General features: G+C 50.1%; 16 non-coding genes across 16 annotated transcripts; 12 read left to right on the top strand and 4 right to left on the bottom strand.

Moving 5' to 3' along the window:
• Positions 1 to 195: 195 nt before the first annotated feature.
• TRNAL-CAG (transfer RNA leucine (anticodon CAG)) lies at positions 196 to 278 on the bottom strand. The gene has a single exon. It is a non-coding gene; the product is annotated as a tRNA-Leu (tRNA).
• A 280-nt stretch (positions 279 to 558) lies between these two features.
• On the top strand, positions 559 to 631 carry TRNAF-GAA (transfer RNA phenylalanine (anticodon GAA)). Its single transcript has one exon. It is a non-coding gene; the product is annotated as a tRNA-Phe (tRNA).
• A 714-nt stretch (positions 632 to 1,345) lies between these two features.
• Positions 1,346 to 1,428, bottom strand: TRNAL-CAG (transfer RNA leucine (anticodon CAG)). Its single transcript has one exon. It is a non-coding gene; the product is annotated as a tRNA-Leu (tRNA).
• A 281-nt stretch (positions 1,429 to 1,709) lies between these two features.
• TRNAF-GAA (transfer RNA phenylalanine (anticodon GAA)) lies at positions 1,710 to 1,782 on the top strand. The gene has a single exon. It is a non-coding gene; the product is annotated as a tRNA-Phe (tRNA).
• Positions 1,783 to 2,493: 711 nt separating this feature from the next.
• Positions 2,494 to 2,576, bottom strand: TRNAL-CAG (transfer RNA leucine (anticodon CAG)). Its single transcript has one exon. It is a non-coding gene; the product is annotated as a tRNA-Leu (tRNA).
• Positions 2,577 to 2,857: 281 nt separating this feature from the next.
• Positions 2,858 to 2,930, top strand: TRNAF-GAA (transfer RNA phenylalanine (anticodon GAA)). Its single transcript has one exon. It is a non-coding gene; the product is annotated as a tRNA-Phe (tRNA).
• A 1,075-nt stretch (positions 2,931 to 4,005) lies between these two features.
• TRNAF-GAA (transfer RNA phenylalanine (anticodon GAA)) lies at positions 4,006 to 4,078 on the top strand. The gene has a single exon. It is a non-coding gene; the product is annotated as a tRNA-Phe (tRNA).
• Positions 4,079 to 4,790: 712 nt separating this feature from the next.
• On the bottom strand, positions 4,791 to 4,873 carry TRNAL-CAG (transfer RNA leucine (anticodon CAG)). The gene has a single exon. It is a non-coding gene; the product is annotated as a tRNA-Leu (tRNA).
• A 279-nt stretch (positions 4,874 to 5,152) lies between these two features.
• On the top strand, positions 5,153 to 5,225 carry TRNAF-GAA (transfer RNA phenylalanine (anticodon GAA)). The gene has a single exon. It is a non-coding gene; the product is annotated as a tRNA-Phe (tRNA).
• Positions 5,226 to 6,301: 1,076 nt separating this feature from the next.
• TRNAF-GAA (transfer RNA phenylalanine (anticodon GAA)) lies at positions 6,302 to 6,374 on the top strand. The gene has a single exon. It is a non-coding gene; the product is annotated as a tRNA-Phe (tRNA).
• A 1,074-nt stretch (positions 6,375 to 7,448) lies between these two features.
• Positions 7,449 to 7,521, top strand: TRNAF-GAA (transfer RNA phenylalanine (anticodon GAA)). The gene has a single exon. It is a non-coding gene; the product is annotated as a tRNA-Phe (tRNA).
• Positions 7,522 to 8,596: 1,075 nt separating this feature from the next.
• On the top strand, positions 8,597 to 8,669 carry TRNAF-GAA (transfer RNA phenylalanine (anticodon GAA)). The gene has a single exon. It is a non-coding gene; the product is annotated as a tRNA-Phe (tRNA).
• Positions 8,670 to 9,743: 1,074 nt separating this feature from the next.
• On the top strand, positions 9,744 to 9,816 carry TRNAF-GAA (transfer RNA phenylalanine (anticodon GAA)). The gene has a single exon. It is a non-coding gene; the product is annotated as a tRNA-Phe (tRNA).
• A 1,074-nt stretch (positions 9,817 to 10,890) lies between these two features.
• On the top strand, positions 10,891 to 10,963 carry TRNAF-GAA (transfer RNA phenylalanine (anticodon GAA)). The gene has a single exon. It is a non-coding gene; the product is annotated as a tRNA-Phe (tRNA).
• A 1,074-nt stretch (positions 10,964 to 12,037) lies between these two features.
• On the top strand, positions 12,038 to 12,110 carry TRNAF-GAA (transfer RNA phenylalanine (anticodon GAA)). Its single transcript has one exon. It is a non-coding gene; the product is annotated as a tRNA-Phe (tRNA).
• Positions 12,111 to 13,184: 1,074 nt separating this feature from the next.
• TRNAF-GAA (transfer RNA phenylalanine (anticodon GAA)) lies at positions 13,185 to 13,257 on the top strand. The gene has a single exon. It is a non-coding gene; the product is annotated as a tRNA-Phe (tRNA).
• The last annotated feature ends 2,923 nt before the right edge of the window (positions 13,258 to 16,180 follow it).

Below are 16,180 nucleotides of genomic sequence, written 5' to 3'. Positions count from 1 at the left end.
CTTGGAGGTGGTGGGATTTTAGAAGCTCTTTGAATAAGGGTTTGGTGAGGCTCAGAAAAGAACACCCTTGCTCTGGAGATTCCCTGAAAGAACCTGCGCTATCAAATTCTGTTTTTCTACGCTCTTCTACTCGGCAACCTCCTAGAAAGGAGATAGTTAAGTAAAGAGAAAGACAAAGCCCGCGCTTCAGTCCACTGTCAGAAGTGGGATTCGAACCCACGCCTCCAGAGGAGACTGCGACCTGAACGCAGCGCCTTAGACCGCTCGGCCATCCTGACAACCTGTCGGCAAGGTAGTGTACTTTTCCAAACAGAACTATTCTACTCCTTAAGCCTTAGCGGGAGAACTTCTCCAAAGGAAAAACCATGACCGTCATTGGGTGTATATTACAATCTTGTGTACTACCCAAGCAAGGGTCAGGAAGACACGTGTGACTGCCCAGCTCCATGCTTGTGGCTCCTCAGCTCTTGGTAGCTCCAGATAGTACTTTGGGAGAAGTGCTGTACTACAGTTTGTACCCCTCCCGTGGAAGGCCATTGGCCACCGTGCACTCAGGAGGCCGAAATAGCTCAGTTGGGAGAGCGTTAGACTGAAGATCTAAAGGTCCCTGGTTCGATCCCGGGTTTCGGCAGCTGCTTTTTTAGGTACGCATCAACTAAAGTAATGAGATTCGTTCCCGTCTTTCCTCCAAAATGGCCTGTCCTCGGCTTGTGTGCCGTTTTACCACTCGGCAGCACTGGCCTGGTTGGAGCTGAGCTGCAGTTCCAGGAGCAAACTGGTATGGTGGAAGAAAGCAGCTAACTAGCATTGCCCAGCTGGCCTAAACAATATTGCTCATGGGCACCATTCTTCAGTCTGCCTTCACCGGTCCTTGAAATTGAAAGAAATGTGTAATGCACGCAGGCACGCTGGCATCATCCATCAGACGGCAGCAGACAGGAGCAGTCACGTCTGGCTGCAGTGAAAGATAAACCCCTGCCCCCATGAGGCTTCACCAGTGCGTAAAAGCGCCAGGAACATTGAGGATACAGCTTCAGATGTTTGGAGTTTTGAGAGCTTAGGCAATTTACGGCAAAGGCCAGGCGTTGCATGGCAGCTAAGAGGAATTTAAAAATTCAGCTTACAGTCCATCAGAACGATGTAGGGTTTCTTGGAGGTGGTGGGATTTTAGAAGCTCTTTGAATAAGGGTTTGGTGAGGCTCAGAAAAGAACACCCTTGCTCTGGAGATTCCCTGAAAGAACCTGCGCTATCAAATTCTGTTTTTCTACGCTCTTCTACTCGGCAACCTCCTAGAAAGGAGATAGTTAAGTAAAGAGAAAGACAAAGCCCGCGCTTCAGTAACACTGTCAGAAGTGGGATTCGAACCCACGCCTCCAGAGGAGACTGCGACCTGAACGCAGCGCCTTAGACCGCTCGGCCATCCTGACAACCTGTCAGGCAAGGTAGTGTACTTTTCCAAACAGAACTATTCTACTCCTTAAGCCTTAGCGGGAGAACTTCTCCAAAGGAAAAACCATGACCGTCATTGGGTGTATATTACAATCTTGTGTACTACCCAAGCAAGGGTCAGGAAGACACGTGTGACTGCCCAGCTCCATGCTTGTGGCTCCTCAGCTCTTGGTAGCTCCAGATAGTACTTTGGGAGAAGTGCTGTACTACAGTTTGTACCCCTCCCGTGGAAGGCCATTGGCCACCGGGCACTCAGGAGGCCGAAATAGCTCAGTTGGGAGAGCGTTAGACTGAAGATCTAAAGGTCCCTGGTTCGATCCCGGGTTTCGGCAGGTGCTTTTTTAGGTACGCATCAACTAAAGTAATGAGATTCGTTCCCGTCTTTCCTCCAAAATGGCCTGTCCTCGGCTTGTGTGCCGTTTTACCACTCGGCAGCACTGGCCTGGTTGGAGCTGAGCTGCAGTTCCAGGAGCAAACTGGTATGGTGGAAGAAAGCAGCTAACTAGCATTGCCCAGCTGGCCTAAACAATATTGCTCATGGGCACCATTCTTCAGTCTGCCTTCACCGGTCCTTGAAATTGAAGAAATGTGTAATGCACGCAGGCACGCTGGCATCATCCATCAGACGGCAGCAGACAGGAGCAGTCACGTCTGGCTGCAGTGAAAGATAAACCCCTGCCCCCATGAGGCTTCACCAGTGCGTAAAAGCGCCAGGAACATTGAGGATACAGCTCAGATGTTTGGAGTTTTGAGAGCTTAGGCAATTTACGGCAAAGGCCAGGCGTTGCATGGCAGCGAAGAGGAATTTAAAAATTCAGCTTACAGTCCATCAGAACGATGTAGGGTTTCTTGGAGGTGGTGGGATTTTAGAAGCTCTTTGAATAAGGGTTTGGTGAGGCTCAGAAAAGAACACCCTTGCTCTGGAGATTCCCTGAAAGAACCTGCGCTATCAAATTCTGTTTTTCTACGCTCTTCTACTCGGCAACCTCCTAGAAAGGAGATAGTTAAGTAAAGAGAAAGACAAAGCCCGCGCTTCAGTCCACTGTCAGAAGTGGGATTCGAACCCACGCCTCCAGAGGAGACTGCGACCTGAACGCAGCGCCTTAGACCGCTCGGCCATCCTGACAACCTAGTAGGCAAGGTAGTGTACTTTTCCAAACAGAACTATTCTACTCCTTAAGCCTTAGCGGGAGAACTTCTCCAAAGGAAAAACCATGACCGTCATTGGGTGTATATTACAATCTTGTGTACTACCCAAGCAAGGGTCAGGAAGACACGTGTGACTGCCCAGCTCCATGCTTGTGGCTCCTCAGCTCTTGGTAGCTCCAGATAGTACTTTGGGAGAAGTGCTGTACTACAGTTTGTACCCCTCCCGTGGAAGGCCATTGGCCACCGGGCACTCAGGAGGCCGAAATAGCTCAGTTGGGAGAGCGTTAGACTGAAGATCTAAAGGTCCCTGGTTCGATCCCGGGTTTCGGCAGGTGCTTTTTTAGGTACGCATCAACTAAAGTAATGAGATTCGTTCCCGTCTTTCCTCCAAAATGGCCTGTCCTCGGCTTGTGTGCCGTTTTACCACTCGGCAGCACTGGCCTGGTTGGAGCTGAGCTGCAGTTCCAGGAGCAAACTGGTATGGTGGAAGAAAGCAGCTAACTAGCATTGCCCAGCTGGCCTAAACAATATTGCTCATGGGCACCATTCTTCAGTCTGCCTTCACCGGTCCTTGAAATTAAAGAAATGTGTAATGCACGCAGGCACGCTGGCATCATCCATCAGACGGCAGCAGACAGGAGCAGTCACGTCTGGCTGCAGTGAAAGATAAACCCCTGCCCCATGAGGCTTCACCAGTGCGTAAAAGCGCCAGGAACATTGAGGATACAGCTCAGATGTTTGGAGTTTTGAGAGCTTAGGCAATTTACGGCAAAGGCCAGGCGTTGCATGGCAGCTAAGAGGAATTTAAAAATTCAGCTTACAGTCCATCAGAACGATAGTAGGGTTTCTTGGAGGTGGTGGGATTTTAGAAGCTCTTTGAATAAGGGTTTGGTGAGGCTCAGAAAAGAACACCCTTGCTCTGGAGATTCCCTGAAAGAACCTGCGCTATCAAATTCTGTTTTTCTACGCTCTTCTACTCGGCAACCTCCTAGAAAGGAGATAGTTAAGTAAAGAGAAAGACAAAGCCCGCGCTTCAGTCCACTGTCAGAAGTGGGATTCGAACCCACGCCTCCAGAGGAGACTGCGACCTGAACGCAGCGCCTTAGACAGCTCGGCCATCCTGACAACCTAGTCGGCAAGGTAGTGTACTTTTCCAAACAGAACTATTCTACTCCTTAAGCCTTAGCGGGAGAACTTCTCCAAAGGAAAAACCATGACCGTCATTGGGTGTATATTACAATCTTGTGTACTACCCAAGCAAGGGTCAGGAAGACACGTGTGACTGCCCAGCTCCATGCTTGTGGCTCCTCAGCTCTTGGTAGCTCCAGATAGTACTTTGGGAGAAGTGCTGTACTACAGTTTGTACCCCTCCCGTGGAAGGCCATTGGCCACCGGGCACTCAGGAGGCCGAAATAGCTCAGTTGGGAGAGCGTTAGACTGAAGATCTAAAGGTCCCTGGTTCGATCCCGGGTTTCGGCAGGTGCTTTTTTAGGTACGCATCAACTAAAGTAATGAGATTCGTTCCCGTCTTTCCTCCAAAATGGCCTGTCCTCGGCTTGTGTGCCGTTTTACCACTCGGCAGCACTGGCCTGGTTGGAGCTGAGCTGCAGTTCCAGGAGCAAACTGGTATGGTGGAAGAAAGCAGCTAACTAGCATTGCCCAGCTGGCCTAAACAATATTGCTCATGGGCACCATTCTTCAGTCTGCCTTCACCGGTCCTTGAAATTGAAGAAATGTGTAATGCACGCAGGCACGCTGGCATCATCCATCAGACGGCAGCAGACAGGAGCAGTCACGTCTGGCTGCAGTGAAAGATAAACCCCTGCCCCCATGAGGCTTCACCAGTGCGTAAAAGCGCCAGGAACATTGAGGATACAGCTCAGATGTTTGGAGTTTTGAGAGCTTAGGCAATTTACGGCAAAGGCCAGGCGTTGCATGGCAGCGAAGAGGAATTTAAAAATTCAGCTTACAGTCCATCAGAACGATGTAGGGTTTCTTGGAGGTGGTGGGATTTTAGAAGCTCTTTGAATAAGGGTTTGGTGAGGCTCAGAAAAGAACACCCTTGCTCTGGAGATTCCCTGAAAGAACCTGCGCTATCAAATTCTGTTTTTCTACGCTCTTCTACTCGGCAACCTCCTAGAAAGGAGATAGTTAAGTAAAGAGAAAGACAAAGCCCGCGCTTCAGTACCACTGTCAGAAGTGGGATTCGAACCCACGCCTCCAGAGGAGACTGCGACCTGAACGCAGCGCCTTAGACCGCTCGGCCATCCTGACAACCTGTCAGCAAGTAGTGTACTTTTCCAAACAGAACTATTCTACTCCTTAAGCCTTAGCGGGAGAACTTCTCCAAAGGAAAAACCATGACCGTCATTGGGTGTATATTACAATCTTGTGTACTACCCAAGCAAGGGTCAGGAAGACACGTGTGACTGCCCAGCTCCATGCTTGTGGCTCCTCAGCTCTTGGTAGCTCCAGATAGTACTTTGGGAGAAGTGCTGTACTACAGTTTGTACCCCTCCCGTGGAAGGCCATTGGCCACCGGGCACTCAGGAGGCCGAAATAGCTCAGTTGGGAGAGCGTTAGACTGAAGATCTAAAGGTCCCTGGTTCGATCCCGGGTTTCGGCAGGTGCTTTTTTAGGTACGCATCAACTAAAGTAATGAGATTCGTTCCCGTCTTTCCTCCAAAATGGCCTGTCCTCGGCTTGTGTGCCGTTTTACCACTCGGCAGCACTGGCCTGGTTGGAGCTGAGCTGCAGTTCCAGGAGCAAACTGGTATGGTGGAAGAAAGCAGCTAACTAGCATTGCCCAGCTGGCCTAAACAATATTGCTCATGGGCACCATTCTTCAGTCTGCCTTCACCGGTCCTTGAAATTGAAAGAAATGTGTAATGCACGCAGGCACGCTGGCATCATCCATCAGACGGCAGCAGACAGGAGCAGTCACGTCTGGCTGCAGTGAAAGATAAACCCCTGCCCCCATGAGGCTTCACCAGTGCGTAAAAGCGCCAGGAACATTGAGGATACAGCTCAGATGTTTGGAGTTTTGAGAGCTTAGGCAATTTACGGCAAAGGCCAGGCGTTGCATGGCAGCGAAGAGGAATTTAAAAATTCAGCTTACAGTCCATCAGAACGATAGTAGGGTTTCTTGGAGGTGGTGGGATTTTAGAAGCTCTTTGAATAAGGGTTTGGTGAGGCTCAGAAAAGAACACCCTTGCTCTGGAGATTCCCTGAAAGAACCTGCGCTATCAAATTCTGTTTTTCTACGCTCTTCTACTCGGCAACCTCCTAGAAAGGAGATAGTTAAGTAAAGAGAAAGACAAAGCCCGCGCTTCAGTCCACTGTCAGAAGTGGGATTCGAACCCACGCCTCCAGAGGAGACTGCGACCTGAACGCAGCGCCTTAGACAGCTCGGCCATCCTGACAACCTATCGGCAAGGTAGTGTACTTTTCCAAACAGAACTATTCTACTCCTTAAGCCTTAGCGGGAGAACTTCTCCAAAGGAAAAACCATGACCGTCATTGGGTGTATATTACAATCTTGTGTACTACCCAAGCAAGGGTCAGGAAGACACGTGTGACTGCCCAGCTCCATGCTTGTGGCTCCTCAGCTCTTGGTAGCTCCAGATAGTACTTTGGGAGAAGTGCTGTACTACAGTTTGTACCCCTCCCGTGGAAGGCCATTGGCCACCGGGCACTCAGGAGGCCGAAATAGCTCAGTTGGGAGAGCGTTAGACTGAAGATCTAAAGGTCCCTGGTTCGATCCCGGGTTTCGGCAGGTGCTTTTTTAGGTACGCATCAACTAAAGTAATGAGATTCGTTCCCGTCTTTCCTCCAAAATGGCCTGTCCTCGGCTTGTGTGCCGTTTTACCACTCGGCAGCACTGGCCTGGTTGGAGCTGAGCTGCAGTTCCAGGAGCAAACTGGTATGGTGGAAGAAAGCAGCTAACTAGCATTGCCCAGCTGGCCTAAACAATATTGCTCATGGGCACCATTCTTCAGTCTGCCTTCACCGGTCCTTGAAATTGAAGAAATGTGTAATGCACGCAGGCACGCTGGCATCATCCATCAGACGGCAGCAGACAGGAGCAGTCACGTCTGGCTGCAGTGAAAGATAAACCCCTGCCCCCATGAGGCTTCACCAGTGCGTAAAAGCGCCAGGAACATTGAGGATACAGCTCAGATGTTTGGAGTTTTGAGAGCTTAGGCAATTTACGGCAAAGGCCAGGCGTTGCATGGCAGCGAAGAGGAATTTAAAAATTCAGCTTACAGTCCATCAGAACGATGTAGGGTTTCTTGGAGGTGGTGGGATTTTAGAAGCTCTTTGAATAAGGGTTTGGTGAGGCTCAGAAAAGAACACCCTTGCTCTGGAGATTCCCTGAAAGAACCTGCGCTATCAAATTCTGTTTTTCTACGCTCTTCTACTCGGCAACCTCCTAGAAAGGAGATAGTTAAGTAAAGAGAAAGACAAAGCCCGCGCTTCAGTCCACTGTCAGAAGTGGGATTCCAACCCACGCCTCCAGAGGAGACTGCGACCTGAACGCAGCGCCTTAGACCGCTCGGCCATCCTGACAACCTATCGGCAAGGTAGTGTACTTTTCCAAACAGAACTATTCTACTCCTTAAGCCTTAGCGGGAGAACTTCTCCAAAGGAAAAACCATGACCGTCATTGGGTGTATATTACAATCTTGTGTACTACCCAAGCAAGGGTCAGGAAGACACGTGTGACTGCCCAGCTCCATGCTTGTGGCTCCTCAGCTCTTGGTAGCTCCAGATAGTACTTTGGGAGAAGTGCTGTACTACAGTTTGTACCCCTCCCGTGGAAGGCCATTGGCCACCGGGCACTCAGGAGGCCGAAATAGCTCAGTTGGGAGAGCGTTAGACTGAAGATCTAAAGGTCCCTGGTTCGATCCCGGGTTTCGGCAGGTGCTTTTTTAGGTACGCATCAACTAAAGTAATGAGATTCGTTCCCGTCTTTCCTCCAAAATGGCCTGTCCTCGGCTTGTGTGCCGTTTTACCACTCGGCAGCACTGGCCTGGTTGGAGCTGAGCTGCAGTTCCAGGAGCAAACTGGTATGGTGGAAGAAAGCAGCTAACTAGCATTGCCCAGCTGGCCTAAACAATATTGCTCATGGGCACCATTCTTCAGTCTGCCTTCACCGGTCCTTGAAATTGAAGAAATGTGTAATGCACGCAGGCACGCTGGCATCATCCATCAGACGGCAGCAGACAGGAGCAGTCACGTCTGGCTGCAGTGAAAGATAAACCCCTGCCCCCATGAGGCTTCACCAGTGCGTAAAAGCGCCAGGAACATTGAGGATACAGCTCAGATGTTTGGAGTTTTGAGAGCTTAGGCAATTTACGGCAAAGGCCAGGCGTTGCATGGCAGCGAAGAGGAATTTAAAAATTCAGCTTACAGTCCATCAGAACGATGTAGGGTTTCTTGGAGGTGGTGGGATTTTAGAAGCTCTTTGAATAAGGGTTTGGTGAGGCTCAGAAAAGAAGACCCTTGCTCTGGAGATTCCCTGAAAGAACCTGCGCTATCAAATTCTGTTTTTCTACGCTCTTCTACTCGGCAACCTCCTAGAAAGGAGATAGTTAAGTAAAGAGAAAGACAAAGCCCGCGCTTCAGTCCACTGTCAGAAGCTGGGATTCGAACCCACGCCTCCAGAGGAGACTGCGACCTGAACGCAGCGCCTTAGACCGCTCGGCCATCCTGACAACCTGTCTGCAAGGTAGTGTACTTTTCCAAACAGAACTATTCTACTCCTTAAGCCTTAGCGGGAGAACTTCTCCAAAGGAAAAACCATGACCGTCATTGGGTGTATATTACAATCTTGTGTACTACCCAAGCAAGGGTCAGGAAGACACGTGTGACTGCCCAGCTCCATGCTTGTGGCTCCTCAGCTCTTGGTAGCTCCAGATAGTACTTTGGGAGAAGTGCTGTACTACAGTTTGTACCCCTCCCGTGGAAGGCCATTGGCCACCGGGCACTCAGGAGGCCGAAATAGCTCAGTTGGGAGAGCGTTAGACTGAAGATCTAAAGGTCCCTGGTTCGATCCCGGGTTTCGGCAGGTGCTTTTTTAGGTACGCATCAACTAAAGTAATGAGATTCGTTCCCGTCTTTCCTCCAAAATGGCCTGTCCTCGGCTTGTGTGCCGTTTTACCACTCGGCAGCACTGGCCTGGTTGGAGCTGAGCTGCAGTTCCAGGAGCAAACTGGTATGGTGGAAGAAAGCAGCTAACTAGCATTGCCCAGCTGGCCTAAACAATATTGCTCATGGGCACCATTCTTCAGTCTGCCTTCACCGGTCCTTGAAATTGAAGAAATGTGTAATGCACGCAGGCACGCTGGCATCATCCATCAGACGGCAGCAGACAGGAGCAGTCACGTCTGGCTGCAGTGAAAGATAAACCCCTGCCCCCATGAGGCTTCACCAGTGCGTAAAAGCGCCAGGAACATTGAGGATACAGCTCAGATGTTTGGAGTTTTGAGAGCTTAGGCAATTTACGGCAAAGGCCAGGCGTTGCATGGCAGCGAAGAGGAATTTAAAAATTCAGCTTACAGTCCATCAGAACGATGTAGGGTTTCTTGGAGGTGGTGGGATTTTAGAAGCTCTTTGAATAAGGGTTTGGTGAGGCTCAGAAAAGAAGACCCTTGCTCTGGAGATTCCCTGAAAGAACCTGCGCTATCAAATTCTGTTTTTCTACGCTCTTCTACTCGGCAACCTCCTAGAAAGGAGATAGTTAAGTAAAGAGAAAGACAAAGCCCGCGCTTCAGTCCACTGTCAGAAGCGGGATTCGAACCCACGCCTCCAGAGGAGACTGCGACCTGAACGCAGCGCCTTAGACCGCTCGGCCATCCTGATAACCTGTCTGCAAGCTAGTGTACTTTTCCAAACAGAACTATTCTACTCCTTAAGCCTTAGCGGGAGAACTTCTCCAAAGGAAAAACCATGACCGTCATTGGGTGTATATTACAATCTTGTGTACTACCCAAGCAAGGGTCAGGAAGACACGTGTGACTGCCCAGCTCCATGCTTGTGGCTCCTCAGCTCTTGGTAGCTCCAGATAGTACTTTGGGAGAAGTGCTGTACTACAGTTTGTACCCCTCCCGTGGAAGGCCATTGGCCACCGGGCACTCAGGAGGCCGAAATAGCTCAGTTGGGAGAGCGTTAGACTGAAGATCTAAAGGTCCCTGGTTCGATCCCGGGTTTCGGCAGGTGCTTTTTTAGGTACGCATCAACTAAAGTAATGAGATTCGTTCCCGTCTTTCCTCCAAAATGGCCTGTCCTCGGCTTGTGTGCCGTTTTACCACTCGGCAGCACTGGCCTGGTTGGAGCTGAGCTGCAGTTCCAGGAGCAAACTGGTATGGTGGAAGAAAGCAGCTAACTAGCATTGCCCAGCTGGCCTAAACAATATTGCTCATGGGCACCATTCTTCAGTCTGCCTTCACCGGTCCTTGAAATTGAAGAAATGTGTAATGCACGCAGGCACGCTGGCATCATCCATCAGACGGCAGCAGACAGGAGCAGTCACGTCTGGCTGCAGTGAAAGATAAACCCCTGCCCCCATGAGGCTTCACCAGTGCGTAAAAGCGCCAGGAACATTGAGGATACAGCTCAGATGTTTGGAGTTTTGAGAGCTTAGGCAATTTACGGCAAAGGCCAGGCGTTGCATGGCAGCGAAGAGGAATTTAAAAATTCAGCTTACAGTCCATCAGAACGATGTAGGGTTTCTTGGAGGTGGTGGGATTTTAGAAGCTCTTTGAATAAGGGTTTGGTGAGGCTCAGAAAAGAAGACCCTTGCTCTGGAGATTCCCTGAAAGAACCTGCGCTATCAAATTCTGTTTTTCTACGCTCTTCTACTCGGCAACCTCCTAGAAAGGAGATAGTTAAGTAAAGAGAAAGACAAAGCCCGCGCTTCAGTCCACTGTCAGAAGCGGGATTCGAACCCACGCCTCCAGAGGAGACTGCGACCTGAACGCAGCGCCTTAGACCGCTCGGCCATCCTGACAACCTGTCTGCAAGGTAGTGTACTTTTCCAAACAGAACTATTCTACTCCTTAAGCCTTAGCGGGAGAACTTCTCCAAAGGAAAAACCATGACCGTCATTGGGTGTATATTACAATCTTGTGTACTACCCAAGCAAGGGTCAGGAAGACACGTGTGACTGCCCAGCTCCATGCTTGTGGCTCCTCAGCTCTTGGTAGCTCCAGATAGTACTTTGGGAGAAGTGCTGTACTACAGTTTGTACCCCTCCCGTGGAAGGCCATTGGCCACCGGGCACTCAGGAGGCCGAAATAGCTCAGTTGGGAGAGCGTTAGACTGAAGATCTAAAGGTCCCTGGTTCGATCCCGGGTTTCGGCAGGTGCTTTTTTAGGTACGCATCAACTAAAGTAATGAGATTCGTTCCCGTCTTTCCTCCAAAATGGCCTGTCCTCGGCTTGTGTGCCGTTTTACCACTCGGCAGCACTGGCCTGGTTGGAGCTGAGCTGCAGTTCCAGGAGCAAACTGGTATGGTGGAAGAAAGCAGCTAACTAGCATTGCCCAGCTGGCCTAAACAATATTGCTCATGGGCACCATTCTTCAGTCTGCCTTCACCGGTCCTTGAAATTGAAGAAATGTGTAATGCACGCAGGCACGCTGGCATCATCCATCAGACGGCAGCAGACAGGAGCAGTCACGTCTGGCTGCAGTGAAAGATAAACCCCTGCCCCCATGAGGCTTCACCAGTGCGTAAAAGCGCCAGGAACATTGAGGATACAGCTCAGATGTTTGGAGTTTTGAGAGCTTAGGCAATTTACGGCAAAGGCCAGGCGTTGCATGGCAGCGAAGAGGAATTTAAAAATTCAGCTTACAGTCCATCAGAACGATGTAGGGTTTCTTGGAGGTGGTGGGATTTTAGAAGCTCTTTGAATAAGGGTTTGGTGAGGCTCAGAAAAGAAGACCCTTGCTCTGGAGATTCCCTGAAAGAACCTGCGCTATCAAATTCTGTTTTTCTACGCTCTTCTACTCGGCAACCTCCTAGAAAGGAGATAGTTAAGTAAAGAGAAAGACAAAGCCCGCGCTTCAGTCCACTGTCAGAAGCGGGATTCGAACCCACGCCTCCAGAGGAGACTGCGACCTGAACGCAGCGCCTTAGACCGCTCGGCCATCCTGACAACCTGTCTGCAAGGTAGTGTACTTTTCCAAACAGAACTATTCTACTCCTTAAGCCTTAGCGGGAGAACTTCTCCAAAGGAAAAACCATGACCGTCATTGGGTGTATATTACAATCTTGTGTACTACCCAAGCAAGGGTCAGGAAGACACGTGTGACTGCCCAGCTCCATGCTTGTGGCTCCTCAGCTCTTGGTAGCTCCAGATAGTACTTTGGGAGAAGTGCTGTACTACAGTTTGTACCCCTCCCGTGGAAGGCCATTGGCCACCGGGCACTCAGGAGGCCGAAATAGCTCAGTTGGGAGAGCGTTAGACTGAAGATCTAAAGGTCCCTGGTTCGATCCCGGGTTTCGGCAGGTGCTTTTTTACTTACGCATCAACTAAAGTAATGAGATTCGTTCCCGTCTTTCCTCCAAAATGGCCTGTCCTCGGCTTGTGTGCCGTTTTACCACTCGGCAGCACTGGCCTGGTTGGAGCTGAGCTGCAGTTCCAGGAGCAAACTGGTATGGTGGAAGAAAGCAGCTAACTAGCATTGCCCAGCTGGCCTAAACAATATTGCTCATGGGCACCATTCTTCAGTCTGCCTTCACCGGTCCTTGAAATTGAAGAAATGTGTAATGCACGCAGGCACGCTGGCATCATCCATCAGACGGCAGCAGACAGGAGCAGTCACGTCTGGCTGCAGTGAAAGATAAACCCCTGCCCCCATGAGGCTTCACCAGTGCGTAAAAGCGCCAGGAACATTGAGGATACAGCTCAGATGTTTGGAGTTTTGAGAGCTTAGGCAATTTACGGCAAAGGCCAGGCGTTGCATGGCAGCGAAGAGGAATTTAAAAATTCAGCTTACAGTCCATCAGAACGATGTAGGGTTTCTTGGAGGTGGTGGGATTTTAGAAGCTCTTTGAATAAGGGTTTGGTGAGGCTCAGAAAAGAAGACCCTTGCTCTGGAGATTCCCTGAAAGAACCTGCGCTATCAAATTCTGTTTTTCTACGCTCTTCTACTCGGCAACCTCCTAGAAAGGAGATAGTTAAGTAAAGAGAAAGACAAAGCCCGCGCTTCAGTCCACTGTCAGAAGCGGGATTCGAACCCACGCCTCCAGAGGAGACTGCGACCTGAACGCAGCGCCTTAGACCGCTCGGCCATCCTGACAACCTGTCTGCAAGGTAGTGTACTTTTCCAAACAGAACTATTCTACTCCTTAAGCCTTAGCGGGAGAACTTCTCCAAAGGAAAAACCATGACCGTCATTGGGTGTATATTACAATCTTGTGTACTACCCAAGCAAGGGTCAGGAAGACACGTGTGACTGCCCAGCTCCATGCTTGTGGCTCCTCAGCTCTTGGTAGCTCCAGATAGTACTTTGGGAGAAGTGCTGTACTACAGTTTGTACCCCTCCCGTGGAAGGCCATTGGCCACCGGGCACTCAGGAGGCCGAAATAGCTCAGTTGGGAGAGCGTTAGACTGAAGATCTAAAGGTCCCTGGTTCGATCCCGGGTTTCGGCAGGTGCTTTTTTACTTACGCATCAACTAAAGTAATGAGATTCGTTCCCGTCTTTCCTCCAAAATGGCCTGTCCTCGGCTTGTGTGCCGTTTTACCACTCGGCAGCACTGGCCTGGTTGGAGCTGAGCTGCAGTTCCAGGAGCAAACTGGTATGGTGGAAGAAAGCAGCTAACTAGCATTGCCCAGCTGGCCTAAACAATATTGCTCATGGGCACCATTCTTCAGTCTGCCTTCACCGGTCCTTGAAATTGAAGAAATGTGTAATGCACGCAGGCACGCTGGCATCATCCATCAGACGGCAGCAGACAGGAGCAGTCACGTCTGGCTGCAGTGAAAGATAAACCCCTGCCCCCATGAGGCTTCACCAGTGCGTAAAAGCGCCAGGAACATTGAGGATACAGCTCAGATGTTTGGAGTTTTGAGAGCTTAGGCAATTTACGGCAAAGGCCAGGCGTTGCATGGCAGCGAAGAGGAATTTAAAAATTCAGCTTACAGTCCATCAGAACGATGTAGGGTTTCTTGGAGGTGGTGGGATTTTAGAAGCTCTTTGAATAAGGGTTTGGTGAGGCTCAGAAAAGAAGACCCTTGCTCTGGAGATTCCCTGAAAGAACCTGCGCTATCAAATTCTGTTTTTCTACGCTCTTCTACTCGGCAACCTCCTAGAAAGGAGATAGTTAAGTAAAGAGAAAGACAAAGCCCGCGCTTCAGTCCACTGTCAGAAGCGGGATTCGAACCCACGCCTCCAGAGGAGACTGCGACCTGAACGCAGCGCCTTAGACCGCTCGGCCATCCTGATAACCTGTCTGCAAGCTAGTGTACTTTTCCAAACAGAACTATTCTACTCCTTAAGCCTTAGCGGGAGAACTTCTCCAAAGGAAAAACCATGACCGTCATTGGGTGTATATTACAATCTTGTGTACTACCCAAGCAAGGGTCAGGAAGACACGTGTGACTGCCCAGCTCCATGCTTGTGGCTCCTCAGCTCTTGGTAGCTCCAGATAGTACTTTGGGAGAAGTGCTGTACTACAGTTTGTACCCCTCCCGTGGAAGGCCATTGGCCACCGGGCACTCAGGAGGCCGAAATAGCTCAGTTGGGAGAGCGTTAGACTGAAGATCTAAAGGTCCCTGGTTCGATCCCGGGTTTCGCCAGGTGCTTTTTTACTTACGCATCAACTAAAGTAATGAGATTTGTTCCCGTCTTTCCTCCAAAATGGCCTGTCCTCGGCTTGTGTGCCGTTTTACCACTCGGCAGCACTGGCCTGGTTGGAGCTGAGCTGCAGTTCCAGGAGCAAACTGGTATGGTGGAAGAAAGCAGCTAACTAGCATTGCCCAGCTGGCCTAAACAATATTGCTCATGGGCACCATTCTTCAGTCTGCCTTCACCGGTCCTTGAAATTGAAGAAATGTGTAATGCACGCAGGCACGCTGGCATCATCCATCAGACGGCAGCAGACAGGAGCAGTCACGTCTGGCTGCAGTGAAAGATAAACCCCTGCCCCCATGAGGCTTCACCAGTGCGTAAAAGCGCCAGGAACATTGAGGATACAGCTCAGATGTTTAGAGTTTTGAGAGCTTAGGCAATTTACGGCAAAGGCCAGGCGTTGCATGGCAGCGAAGAGGAATTTAAAAATTCAGCTTACAGTCCATCAGAACGATGTAGGGTTTCTTGGAGGTGGTGGGATTTTAGAAGCTCTTTGAATAAGGGTTTGGTGAGGCTCAGAAAAGAACACCCTTGCTCTGGAGATTCCCTGAAAGAACCTGCGCTATCAAATTCTGTTTTTCTACGCTCTTCTACTCGGCAACCTCCTAGAAAGGAGATAGTTAAGTAAAGAGAAAGACAAAGCCCGCGCTTCAGTCCACTGTCAGAAGTGGGATCGAACCCACGCCTCCAGAGGAGACTGCGACCTGAACGCAGCGCCTTAGACCGCTCGGCCATCCTGACAACCTGTCTGCAAGCTAGTGTACTTTTCCAAACAGAACTATTCTACTCCTTAAGCCTTAGCGGGAGAACTTCTCCAAAGGAAAAACCATGACCGTCATTGGGTGTATATTACAATCTTGTGTACTACCCAAGCAAGGGTCAGGAAGACACGTGTGACTGCCCAGCTCCATGCTTGTGGCTCCTCAGCTCTTGGTAGCTCCAGATAGTACTTTGGGAGAAGTGCTGTACTACAGTTTGTACCCCTCCCGTGGAAGGCCATTGGCCACCGGGCACTCAGGAGGCCGAAATAGCTCAGTTGGGAGAGCGTTAGACTGAAGATCTAAAGGTCCCTGGTTCGGTTTCGGCAGGTGCTTTTTTAGGTACGCATCAACTAAAGTAATGAGATTCGTTCCCATCTTTCCTTCAAAATGGCCTGTCCTCGGCTTGTGTGCCGTTTTACCACTCGGCAGCACTGGCCTGGTTGGAGCTGAGCTGCAGTTCCAGGAGCAAACTGGTATGGTGGAAGAAAGCAGCTGACTAGCATTGCCCAGCTGGCCTAAACAATATTGCTCATGGGCACCATTCTTCAGTCTGCCTTCACCGGTCCTTGAAATTGAAGAAATGTGTAATGCACGCAGGCACGCTGGCATCATCCATCAGACGGCAGCAGACCGGAGCAGTCACGTCTGGCTGCAGTGAAAGATAAACCCCTGCCCCCATGAGGCTTCACCAGTGCGTAAAAGCGATAGGAACATTGAGGATACAGCTCAGATGTTTGGAGTTTTGAGAGCTTAGGCAATTTACGGCAAAGGCCAGGCGTTGCATGGCAGCGAAGAGGAATTTAAAAATTCAGCTTACAGTCCATCAGAACGATGTAGGGTTTCTTGGAGGTGGTGGGATTTTAGAAGCTCTTTGAATAAGGGTTTGGTGAGGCTCAGAAAAGAACACCCTTGCTCTGGAGATTCCCTGAAAGAACCTGCGCTATCAAATTCTGTTTTTCTACG

Source organism: Dendropsophus ebraccatus, chromosome 4, assembly GCF_027789765.1.
Source record: "Dendropsophus ebraccatus isolate aDenEbr1 chromosome 4, aDenEbr1.pat, whole genome shotgun sequence".
In the NCBI taxonomy this organism is placed as follows: domain Eukaryota; kingdom Metazoa; phylum Chordata; class Amphibia; order Anura; family Hylidae; genus Dendropsophus; species Dendropsophus ebraccatus.
Note: the sequence above shows the minus strand (reverse complement) of the source record. Positions and strands in the feature narration are given on the sequence as shown.